Source organism: Trachymyrmex septentrionalis, unplaced genomic scaffold (assembly GCF_001594115.1).
Source record: "Trachymyrmex septentrionalis isolate Tsep2-gDNA-1 unplaced genomic scaffold, Tsep1.0 scaffold2, whole genome shotgun sequence".
Taxonomy (NCBI): domain Eukaryota; kingdom Metazoa; phylum Arthropoda; class Insecta; order Hymenoptera; family Formicidae; genus Trachymyrmex; species Trachymyrmex septentrionalis.
This window is the reverse complement of record NW_017305179.1, coordinates 2,416,636-2,427,720: the sequence shown is the minus strand read 5'-3', so window position 1 is coordinate 2,427,720 and position 11,085 is coordinate 2,416,636. Positions and strand designations below refer to the sequence as shown.

The window sequence follows — 11,085 nt, the reverse complement described above, 5'->3', positions numbered from 1 at the left end:
CCGAGTCATCATTGTAGAATGTCAAACAAGGTACGGTAGGTATCTATCCTTCTATAACACGATACTCCGAGAACACGGTTTCGATACAACACAATACGAATCAACCGTGTTATAGAAGAATTGACTGTACTCTATTTTGATTATAATTATATTATTTTATAAAATATGTGTGATTATTAAATATAAGTAGACTATCTTCGTCTCAAGTTTGTTTATTACGATTTTAATTCTAATTAAGTAATATTTAATTAATATCAACTTTAAAAAATCAATATACATTATAATTACATTTAAGCTATAAATCATTTTGATAATAATATTAATATAATAGTAATTGCCATGATTAATACATGTATTATTAAACAAGATAATACACAAACAGAATTACACAAAGAAAATGAGAACTGCATGAAGAAAATGAATATCTTCATTTCTGTATTCGTTCAATGATTTATTCCGCGTTCAAGTACAGAAAAGGACATTCGAGGAAAACAATGATGCCGCTTTACAGGAAAGTGCAGCAGCTCGGAAGAACGCGGAAGAGGATTCGATGCTCGAAGAAGAGAGTTCAGATTAGCCTGACGAAGGGAGAGCTTGAGGAGTGTGAAGAAGAAGAAGAATAAGAGAAGCGAAAAGTAACCGCGGAGTGCGAGCACGTGCACGTGCATACAAGTATGCGTGAGAAAAGCTCACAGTTGGAAATCTAACGTATTGGTGAAGAGATGGAAAGGCAACGCCTGGCCAGAATGACGGATGAAAGGGAATACCAACGTTGGCGTCTCGTGGCGATCGGAGATTAATCTTCATGATCATCCGTTCGGCTGTTCGACCGAAGTGGCAGCAGCGTACGAGCTGCCCGTTTTATCTCTATCTAGCAATCAACGGATCGTTAAATAATTTAACTCTCTTCCGAAAGTTGGCTGCTCTACAAATATGCTATTTTTCGACGATCTCGTATTTTCGTTAATCTACGTGTAAGTGTTATGTGTAAATGTTAATCGCGTTCGTTCGGTCATACACGAGGTATTTCAAATATTTATTGAGAGACCGGAGTTTAAGGTCTGTGACCCTTATGCATGAGGTGTGAAAAAGACCTTTCAAGAGAAGTTGCTTCAACGCTTATACGTTTGTGGATCACCATGTTTCGCGTATTCTTGCTATGTAGTAGATAAGTCTCTGACTTTGTATATCTCGTATGTTAGATTTATACAAATATTACAAATATTACGAATATAATATTTCTACTCATATATATAGGTAAATGATATTATATTTTACATAGATAATGTATAAGACAAAGGAAATCTTAAAAAAAAAAAAAAAAATGAGATGACTACCAAAAGATACATAAGACAAGTTAAAATTATCTGAAAGATCCTCCAATTTTGTGACTCATAATACATATGAGATAATTTAAGTGTTGTTTATAACCATTTCTTATAATGACTGTGAACTTTGTTACAAAGAACGAAACAAAGTGTACTCTCTATTCTCATAATTTTCAATACACGAAATCTAATACTTGCGTGGGTCTTAACAAGAATTACATTTATCATTCTAACATGATGTAATTAATTCTTCCTACCCAAGACAGACCTTATTATCCATCATGTATGAAACTGATGAAATCTATTCGTTTTCAAATCTAAGATAAAGAAAATTAATTGATAAAGATCTGAACTTTAATTTCACGCGATGGTGCTTCTCAGCTTGCACTTCGCACTGTGTTGTAATTTACACAATGTATATGTAACGTATATAATTACATAAAAAGAGCTTCAAATCATATATTCAAGATTTGTTTTAAAAATTAAAATAAATAAAAAAATACAAATCCGGAAACATCAATATTTTTTTATCTTGTCTCAAAATACCGTTACTTCGCTCGAAAATTTTATTTGCGGCGCTACACAAAAAGTTTCCAATCGTTAAACCCTCCAGGCAAAATATTCCTTTTTTGGCACTTGTTGCGCCATTAAGGAAACCTTTTGGATAAACATATATCCCACGTAATATTTTTCAAAACTAAGCACGCAAACCCAATTACGTCAATTATTAACGAATCGGTGCACGCTACAAATTATTCTCTTCGGTTCTCTTTTAGCCTGCTTTAATTATTATACATTTTCTTCTCTTGTAAATAGTTTGAGAATTTAACCATTCGTTAATTATTTTCGCAAATTTACAAGTCACGCAAGTATCTTTAACGCGAAAATTAAATTATACCTCTTACTCGCGCAAAAAATAAAATTTATAAGCATATAGAATGTTGAACCAATTAAAAATTATTTCTGTAAATGCATATAGGCAGTTTTTACTGCTTTTAGTATTAGTATAATTTACGGCATTTTCATTTATAATATAAACTATTTGCCAAAATTTGTACGTTCAAAATTCAACGTTTTTGCAACAGGCAGTTGTCTTTTTTCTGGTATCTGAAAAGGTACTTAAAATATAAGCAGCAAACCGGTTGACAACCGGTTTGGTTACTCTAATAAATTAAGAAGAATTTCTATGTATTTTCTACACGTAAGATAAATCTACTATTTTTTATGTTGTGATTAGAAACGTCAATATAAAAGCGTATGAATAATCGCAAGATGATTATTCCTTATTGATTTGAAGCTAAGCCAATTTTTATAGATATTAATGTAGATACTTTCTTGTAATTGTACAATATTTATGTAATTGTACAATAATAAAATTTCGACAAAAATAAAATATTACTTTTTTTGAAACAGAAAATGTCATTAGGTATGTTGCGCATCTTATACTGAAGCAACAAGAAGTATCTATTATTACTACTAGTACTGCGATCGATCTAACCATTTTGCATCATTGTTAGTGAATAGGCTGTGTAAAAAAAAAAGGGTAAAAATCGATTTCTTCAAGCAAGAAAGAATGAATTCGTGGCAATAGTAACCGTTGGAACGACATCATCGATTCCGCGTCGTGTCAACCTTATATAGCACTGGCATTCCCTTACGGCTCATTTAATCCACAAGCCACTGCCAGGAAACGACATTGGCGGGCAGATAGACGTAGAGGAGAAAAAAAAAAGACTAGAACGAAAGCCGCGGAAAAAATATGGATGACCGCGTATCCTGGCAGGCATGTCCTTAAGTTCCATGTGGATCCTGAATGGAAGGAGCACAGAAGTAAGGAGCGACATACTTCTTGCCGTTTGTACCGAAGGTAATGATGGGTGCGAGAGGAACGTTCAGTAGACGTATTAGCGTGAATGACTCTCGTTAGAAAGAGCTGTAATAACTTTACTTCCCATATAATCAAAGATGCTTTAATCATCGCAATCAACACGCGCTACGCTTTATCATCCTAGAATTAGTTTAACTATTACAATCGTGTACGCATTATTAATTAATTCGAAAGATCGATTCCATTATTCTTCCACTTCTTTTACTGCGATTGGTAATTTGCTACCCGCGTTATATAGTAGCTTTGTGGATTACGATCGGCAACGATACTTATATAGCGGAAAAATTTAATGTATAATATTATATATAGGATTAATAAAAATCCAAAGTCATGTAAGATTGGAATATGTATAATCGCGTGTGTGAATGCATATATAACGTTTTATATTTTTATATAAAAATATATTATTAATTAGTGAAAAATGTAAAAAAAGCCCATCGGAGCCTACATCAGCTATTCGGATGCACAAAAATTCTTTATTTTTCGTGTGAATGTAAATTGGAATTTGCGTTATTTATGTAATTTCGATTTATATATGATATTGATAAGGACCCGAAAACTGAAGGGTTCAAATGTATATTTTATTTGTTTTGTTACATTCACACGAAAAATAAAGAATTTTTGTGCATCCGAATAGCTGATGTAGGCTCCGATGGGCTTTTATACAATTTTCACTGATAGATTCTTTCATTAGTCTCATTATATATATTTGATATATTATAAATATTAAAAGGATATGTTTACACACACACACACACACACAAGTAAATGGAAAAAAAGAAGTTGTATTTCTTGGACAAAATAACGCAAGCCACATGAAGCAGACTTAGGTTCTCTTGGCCATTGTTTCGGTCACGTAGCCCTTTTGCCGCCTACGTAGAAGAAACTCGAGTATCTCAAGTATGTAATCTCACGCATTGATCCTCTGCCTCTAAGGATCGAGGAAACCAAGTCTCGGAAGGTTGCTTTCCTCGACTGAAATTTCACTAAAGCGAATCTCTGACGGATATTCTGCGTCGCTAGACGTACTAATTGGCGCAGCTATATGTTTGTGAAGATACACGTTTCTCTAATTAACTAATTGGATTACGCTAGAACCACAAACATTGCGTTGTGATCTATCACGAGAACACGACAATTATTTTACGTCCTGTTACGTACGCTACAACTTGTTATTATCGTTTTAATCGTAAAAAAAAAAGAAATTATTTGTCAACAAGCGATAACGATCATCACAAACTTGTTCTAAATGGATGTGGAAAATCCGGAGACTGGAATCCTGGCTAAGTTGTATAATTGGATCCAGTGTGGATCCATATCTAGACTTGAACTTGAAGTCAGACGTTGCTTTCTCGTGCAACGCAGCGCTGCCAAGTTAAGAGAATTTTAATAAGAATCTTGTTATTGAATTTAAAGGACAATGTTTAGTAAATAATCTCTTAATTACTTTTGTTTTATTTAAATTTTTAATTAATGAAGTAAAATAGCTTCCAAAGAATTTCATAAAGACGTGTACAAATAAATCAATAAAGACTTGTAAATTTTACATACCTATATGTATATAAATAACTTTGTACCTATATAATTTATTTATATAATTCTTTTCTGAATTATCTAACACACACACACACACACACACACACACACACAGAGAGAGAGAGAGAGAGAGAGAGAGGTTTAAAAAATGTATAGTAAATATAATATCTTTTTTTTATTTAGTTACAGTTTCGAGTTGACAATATTAAAGTGTCATGAATAATAAAGAGATTTTCCAAATCAGTTTTTAGTAATTATATTTGAATAAATTAATTGAATTCTCATAATCACTTTTCTAATCTATTCTCTTATTTGGTCTTTTTAAAATAAATTATTTTTAAATAAAACGAAATTTTTGACATTAATTATATTAATTCATTCAAAGTGAATACCAATGTGTGTGTTGGTTTCAATATGGCTGTTAGTTGTTATCTCTTAGTATAATTAGTATTAGTCAATAGGTATAACGTCAGTCGATAGATAAATGATTTGATTTTAAGATGAGTTTCTGATACTATAATGTCGTTTGATTTATTTGAATTTCATTGAAAAATGCAAAACATGATTATACAGCTTTTAGTAATGTAAAATTAATTCAGAAATTTGTTATCGCTAAATTGTATTACTAAATAAGAGCTAATATAAAAATATACGATTACAATAAAATGCAAAGTCATATAAACGCAAGTAAATATAATATTGCACATTTATCTGCTAATACTCTACGCATATTATAGCAATTTTTTTTTATAAAGAATGACTATAACAATTGTTGCGACGTAGACACCTCGTGGTATACATCAAGAACGTGACGAGCGTAAAGAACTGTTTTAACGGAGTTCCTTGTATGTCGGCGCCGATCATACGAGGAAGTGTGAACGATCTCGAGAATCTCGTTCTCACGGTCACCATTTTCCATTCTATTCAAGCTTCCGCCTTGATCGCACGCAGGTGCGATTGCATACTTTTGATTATTGCACAAGGGACTATAAAACGAGAAACAATTAAACTAATATAGAGATTAAACAGCTATAATTTAATAACAAATTTCATTTCGTCGATTAATTTATCAATCTTTATTACAATTTTCAGCAATTCTTAGAGCATGAAAGATGTAGGAAAGATGTATTTTATCTATCATAAATGACAAACATTAAAAAAGCTACGCGCTGTAAAGAGACGAGTATATAAAAATGAAATCTGAAACAACCTGCAGCTATGAAAGAGACACGTTCAGTATTTTTTCTTCCTTTGCTGCTTTCTTCTCGGCATCTTCTCCATTTATTCTAACATCTTCTCCTCTTTTATCCTCTCTATTCTTTTTTTTCATTCTGCAGGTTGGCTATCACAAGACTCAACTTATGGTCGAGCCACGCTCGGTACAAAAAAACAGAGGAAGGATTTAACCGGTACACTATCTATATATCTGACTCTAATTAGCTAAATTATCGTTGTTTAACTCGCTAAATATATTAAATATTTTTTTTTAATATGCATTTGCATAGAAATTCGCAGTCTAATTACAAGATTCATATTTACGCTGTTGTTTTTACGCGGTACTTTTAATAATAAACGTGAACGCAAATAGACAGAGAAGATATATGAGAAAATACAATATAAAATTTCATATAAATAGACTCTCGAATACTTACATTATTAGATGTGTATAATCTAATTGCGCAGTCGGAAATCTGTACAACGCCTAAAGGCATCCGGACCCAAATCGTTAATTTTGCGCTAAGCCTAACCCTGTCATTACGTATCTTCGGCAATAAACTTTGATTATACGTTTTGCACTGCAGAGAAGGAACGGCGAAGAAATAAGCTCGAAAAAAGAATAAAAGAAAGAAAGAAGAGATGCGAGACACCGTTATCACCGATAATTGGAGACGTAAGATATACGGCCTCAGAGGAAACGATTGTTCCTTCTATCATGTCAAATATATTTTTGTAACCATCCAAATTTACAGATTACAAATGTACGAAAAATCTCTTATTCTCTTCCGTCTCTCCCGTCCCCCCTTTTTCGCGATAAATTATTAACTAGAAAATCTCTTCGAGCTGTTACACTGTCGTCGTGTCATAAAGTTTAGAGAGATAACTGAATATATGTGATGTGGAAGAAATTAACGGTTAATCGATAATCTTCCACGCCACCTTATCTATCGTTTCGCGGTCAATTGAGTTCTATCACGTAATTCGAAAACAACAGTACTTTCACAGCGACGATTTGTCGATCACGACGGTTCAACAATCTCGTAAGAGGTATACTGAAGTATCTATCAAATGGCACTAATGGCCGTAGTGCCATGTCAAGCAGCGCGTGCGAGTCGAGAGCGTGCACACGCATAATACTTGAGTACGCGCACGTGCTCGTATCGAATGATCGTTCAGGAACAACCTATTGATGCTTATTAAATCAATGTCAACAACCAGCATTTAAATATTAACTTTGAATTACTTGAATTACAGTTTATCCCCTTTTAAAACGGCACACGTGTAGTAACACGGTTTTTCTCCAATATAAAATTACTATAATCATAATCCAAATATACATTTTCATTAAAATAAACAAAAATTATTTTGCAATAAATTAAAATAACGAGGCTTCTTAAAAAAAAAACAAAAAAAAAACGAGCAAATATAGTTAACTAATACAAAAATTCGTCTTTTATTGCATTCGTAACACTATAAATTTCAAACGTTTCGACTTACAAAGTCTTCATCAGTGATAATAAAGAGAACGTATTAATGTAATCCCATCCAATGTCAACGAACTAACAAATGATACATTATAAGAATCATCACTCTTGATTAATCTTATTTAGCTAATCCTGCGTTAAAATACAACAGATCGAAGTAAGTATCAAGTCAAAAGTTTGAAAGTCTGAGAATTTCTTCAACGACTATCCTGCTATATTCTGTACAATTAGAAGTTAATTTCTGATTAAAAATTAATATATTTAATTCAATATTGATAAGAATTTGTTTTTCACTTACGTTAATATACTTACGTATATAGAATAGTCAGTTGAATCAATTTCAAATCGTGTCCGCATGTATAATAAAACACTGTTGATTGTCAGACAATTTGGAATGGACTGACATTGTAGGTCGTAGAGTATGTGTCACAAAATAAATAAGTATGTTCTAAAATGTTAAAAAATATGCTCACGTATGTGACAAAAATTATTTTAATTACGTGTTTTAACAGAGGCGTGTGCTGTGACAATTTTCGAAGCTTATTATAATGAATCGCACATATAATTTGCATTTGCACAATTTCAATTATTAAATATTAAAGGTTTTTTTTTTTTGTAAACAATGTAAAATCGTGTTCTTCTAATTTTAACATGTAAATGTCAATGTATTATGTAGAAATTTCGTAATCTGAATAATTGTGTAGGTGCTGAATAGAAATATCCATTTATTTGTTTGAATAGGAAAATTTACGCGGTTGTATCCCACATTCGCTCCGCTTTGTGACTGCTGAAATATTCATTTGAGTGAACTAGCCAAACGAGCGTACCCGCGGATGTACATATATACATTCTGAACGAATCGCAGACTCTCTGCTTCTTCCCTTTCCATCCATATCGACTCTTTGACCTCAGCACCATTCTGCATAACGGTGCATCGGCCTGGACGTCACGTTTGCCTATTATGTCACTATATATTCGTATAAGGATGTTGTACACCATAAGCTAACTACAACCTAAACAGAAGTCCCTGGAATTTTCTGAAGTAACGATCAATCTTCGCGACGCGGTGAGAAAAATACGATTCGTGTCCAACTTTAACGAGATTCAGTTGCAGCGTGCGCTCCCATAAGTAGGGAGAATATAGGCAGCGGGTAAAAAGACATTAAATTAAAGGAATTGCATACATTATTTTCTTTGAATGTATATAAAAGATGGTTGATACAAGTATAAAATGATAATTGTATTTATACTCTATTATATCTAATATAGAAATAATATCCAATCAATATATGTATATGTGCTGTTATAAATGAGAATATTTTTTGAAAGAACCTACTATTAATTGAAAGAATCAAATATACCTCTACCGTCATCGTCGTAAATGTAATGTTATTGCTACAGGTTTTAATAAACGTATCAATAAAAATTGTGAATATATACACGTGTGCATACGTCGTTGTATATCCTATAGAAACAATTATAGCTTGCAATTATTTCTACGCAGGAGTATCGTCCTTCTTGAGAGAGAGTGTACGATAATCCTATACCAGGCTGTTATTTACGATTCGTTTCATATGAGGAGAATTTCTGTATTTGCATCGTCATGCTGTCTCTGATGTTTACAGCGCAGTTCATTTTACCACCACCGACTAATTGCTATTATAATTATGATTGGATATGATTTCACGGAAGAAAGAGTAGTTTTACCTTTATCGTGTCAAGGTGAAGGTAACAAAATTATAATATATTTCTTTATCCCCAAAAATCTGTACATCTGTATATATGTGTGTGTGTGTGTGTGTGTGTGTGTGTGTGTGTGTACATATTATTTGTAGATTATGATTTTTTTGTAAAAAAAAAGTGTGTATTTGCAATGCATATGCATTCCCATATTTTATTAATCAAACGTATTTTGATTTACAAGTTCATAGGATATTTAAATATTAATTGTAACCAAATTCAATTCTCACAAATACTCTGGAAAGTAAAAAACACTAGAAAGAAGAAGAGAAAATAGAAGGCAAAGATGACATTAACGATGACGGCAATTAAAGAAGAAGACGAAGAAGAAAATAAAGAAGAAGAAGAAGAATGAAAGAGATAGAGTAGAAACATTTGAAATCAATAAAAATATACGTGCTCGCATTACTCGTGTTCTGATCGGTGCTTACACACAGTTAGCACGCATTTGCAATCTTATTTATGCGTCTACTTTTATATATATATATATATATATATACATATATATATATATATATGTGTCGCAGAGAGCACGTATGTATTTGCCAGGCACGTAATATATCGCACGTTCCAATCGAAATGCCACCCCGCGTTCTATTCGCCGCGTTTCTCTTTTACTCGAGGATTTTCCAACAAATAGATCTGCAGCTGCTTGAAAACGGTCTCAACTGTTCTATTTCTTCTTCTCTCACACACAATTGCGCACAAATTTAAAAGATGTAGCCTATATAATTTTTATAAACATATACATGTTCGGGATATATCTGTATTTAAAATGGTATGGTTTTTAAAAATATTGAAATATAAAGAAATTTGTCTAAAAATTTAGCTAGACACAGATCTGAAAATAATTTTTAAACCATTCAAATAATTATACATATATATATATAGAATACTTGAGCGTTATTGACAATGCTGCAAAAAAGATTTTAGCAACTAGTTTAAGCATCCTATACGATACACTAGGTATATCCTGGAAACATTCTTAGAGCGTAAAAAAGTCTTCAGGACGTCCTTAGATGTTCGTGTTGTACACAATTATTTTGATAGTCCAAAATTATTTTCAGATCTGTATCTAGATAAATTTTAGAAACTTCAATAAGCTCGTTTTTTCCGTTTATTATGCATAATGTAATTAATTATTAAAAATACTATATATATAACATATATATGTATATGAGTATTATAAAAGAAAAATTACATTACTGTTTATGTCGTATATGTTTTTTTTATTAAATATTTTATGTGCATGGAAAAAAATTAATCACCTCTTTTTGCAACATTTATTTCATTTTAAATAGAGTATTCGTGTGTATACACATAAACTATTACTCATCTCGCCCGAAATCCATTCGTGTTCTCTAATGAAGGAACGTGAAGATAATTAAGAGCAGGTACTAAATTACAGAGAAAAAAACTTGTCGTCGCGGAAAGTTTCCATCGTTCGTATAATAATCCATTGCAGGGAGATGTTTATGCCCTTGACATGCACATGAAAAGAAAAATAAACGTGCTCTGCATGTTTAGAACGTGCTCGTAGGGCTTTCTTTGGGTTTATGCACTTGCATCCACCTTCCTTCTTTCGCTCATTTTTTCTCCCTTCGCAACGACGCCTATAGTCTTTTCCACCCTCTGTAGTCGGTGATTAACACACGATGCGGATAGTGCCCTTATACCGGCGATTGCCTACACGGAGAAAAATGACACGAGCGAGTGTGTACTAGCGCGTGGGCAACCCCTAACAAAAAGGAAAAATGCACTTGTACCCCCATAATGCCGAATTACACGGCCTCTCGGAAATTCGTCGCGCCGATATAAAGCTTGTAGTTCTCGTCAGATATTAGTTTCAAACGGCGCGACGTCACGCTATATATATATAGCTATATATATA

General features: G+C 32.6%; 1 protein-coding gene across 2 annotated transcripts in view; it reads right to left on the bottom strand.

Moving 5' to 3' along the window:
- LOC108747344 overlaps nt 1-11,085 on the bottom strand; it is a 16,570-nt gene that overhangs the window by 3,134 nt on the left and 2,351 nt on the right. The gene's annotated exons all lie outside the window — the stretch shown is intronic.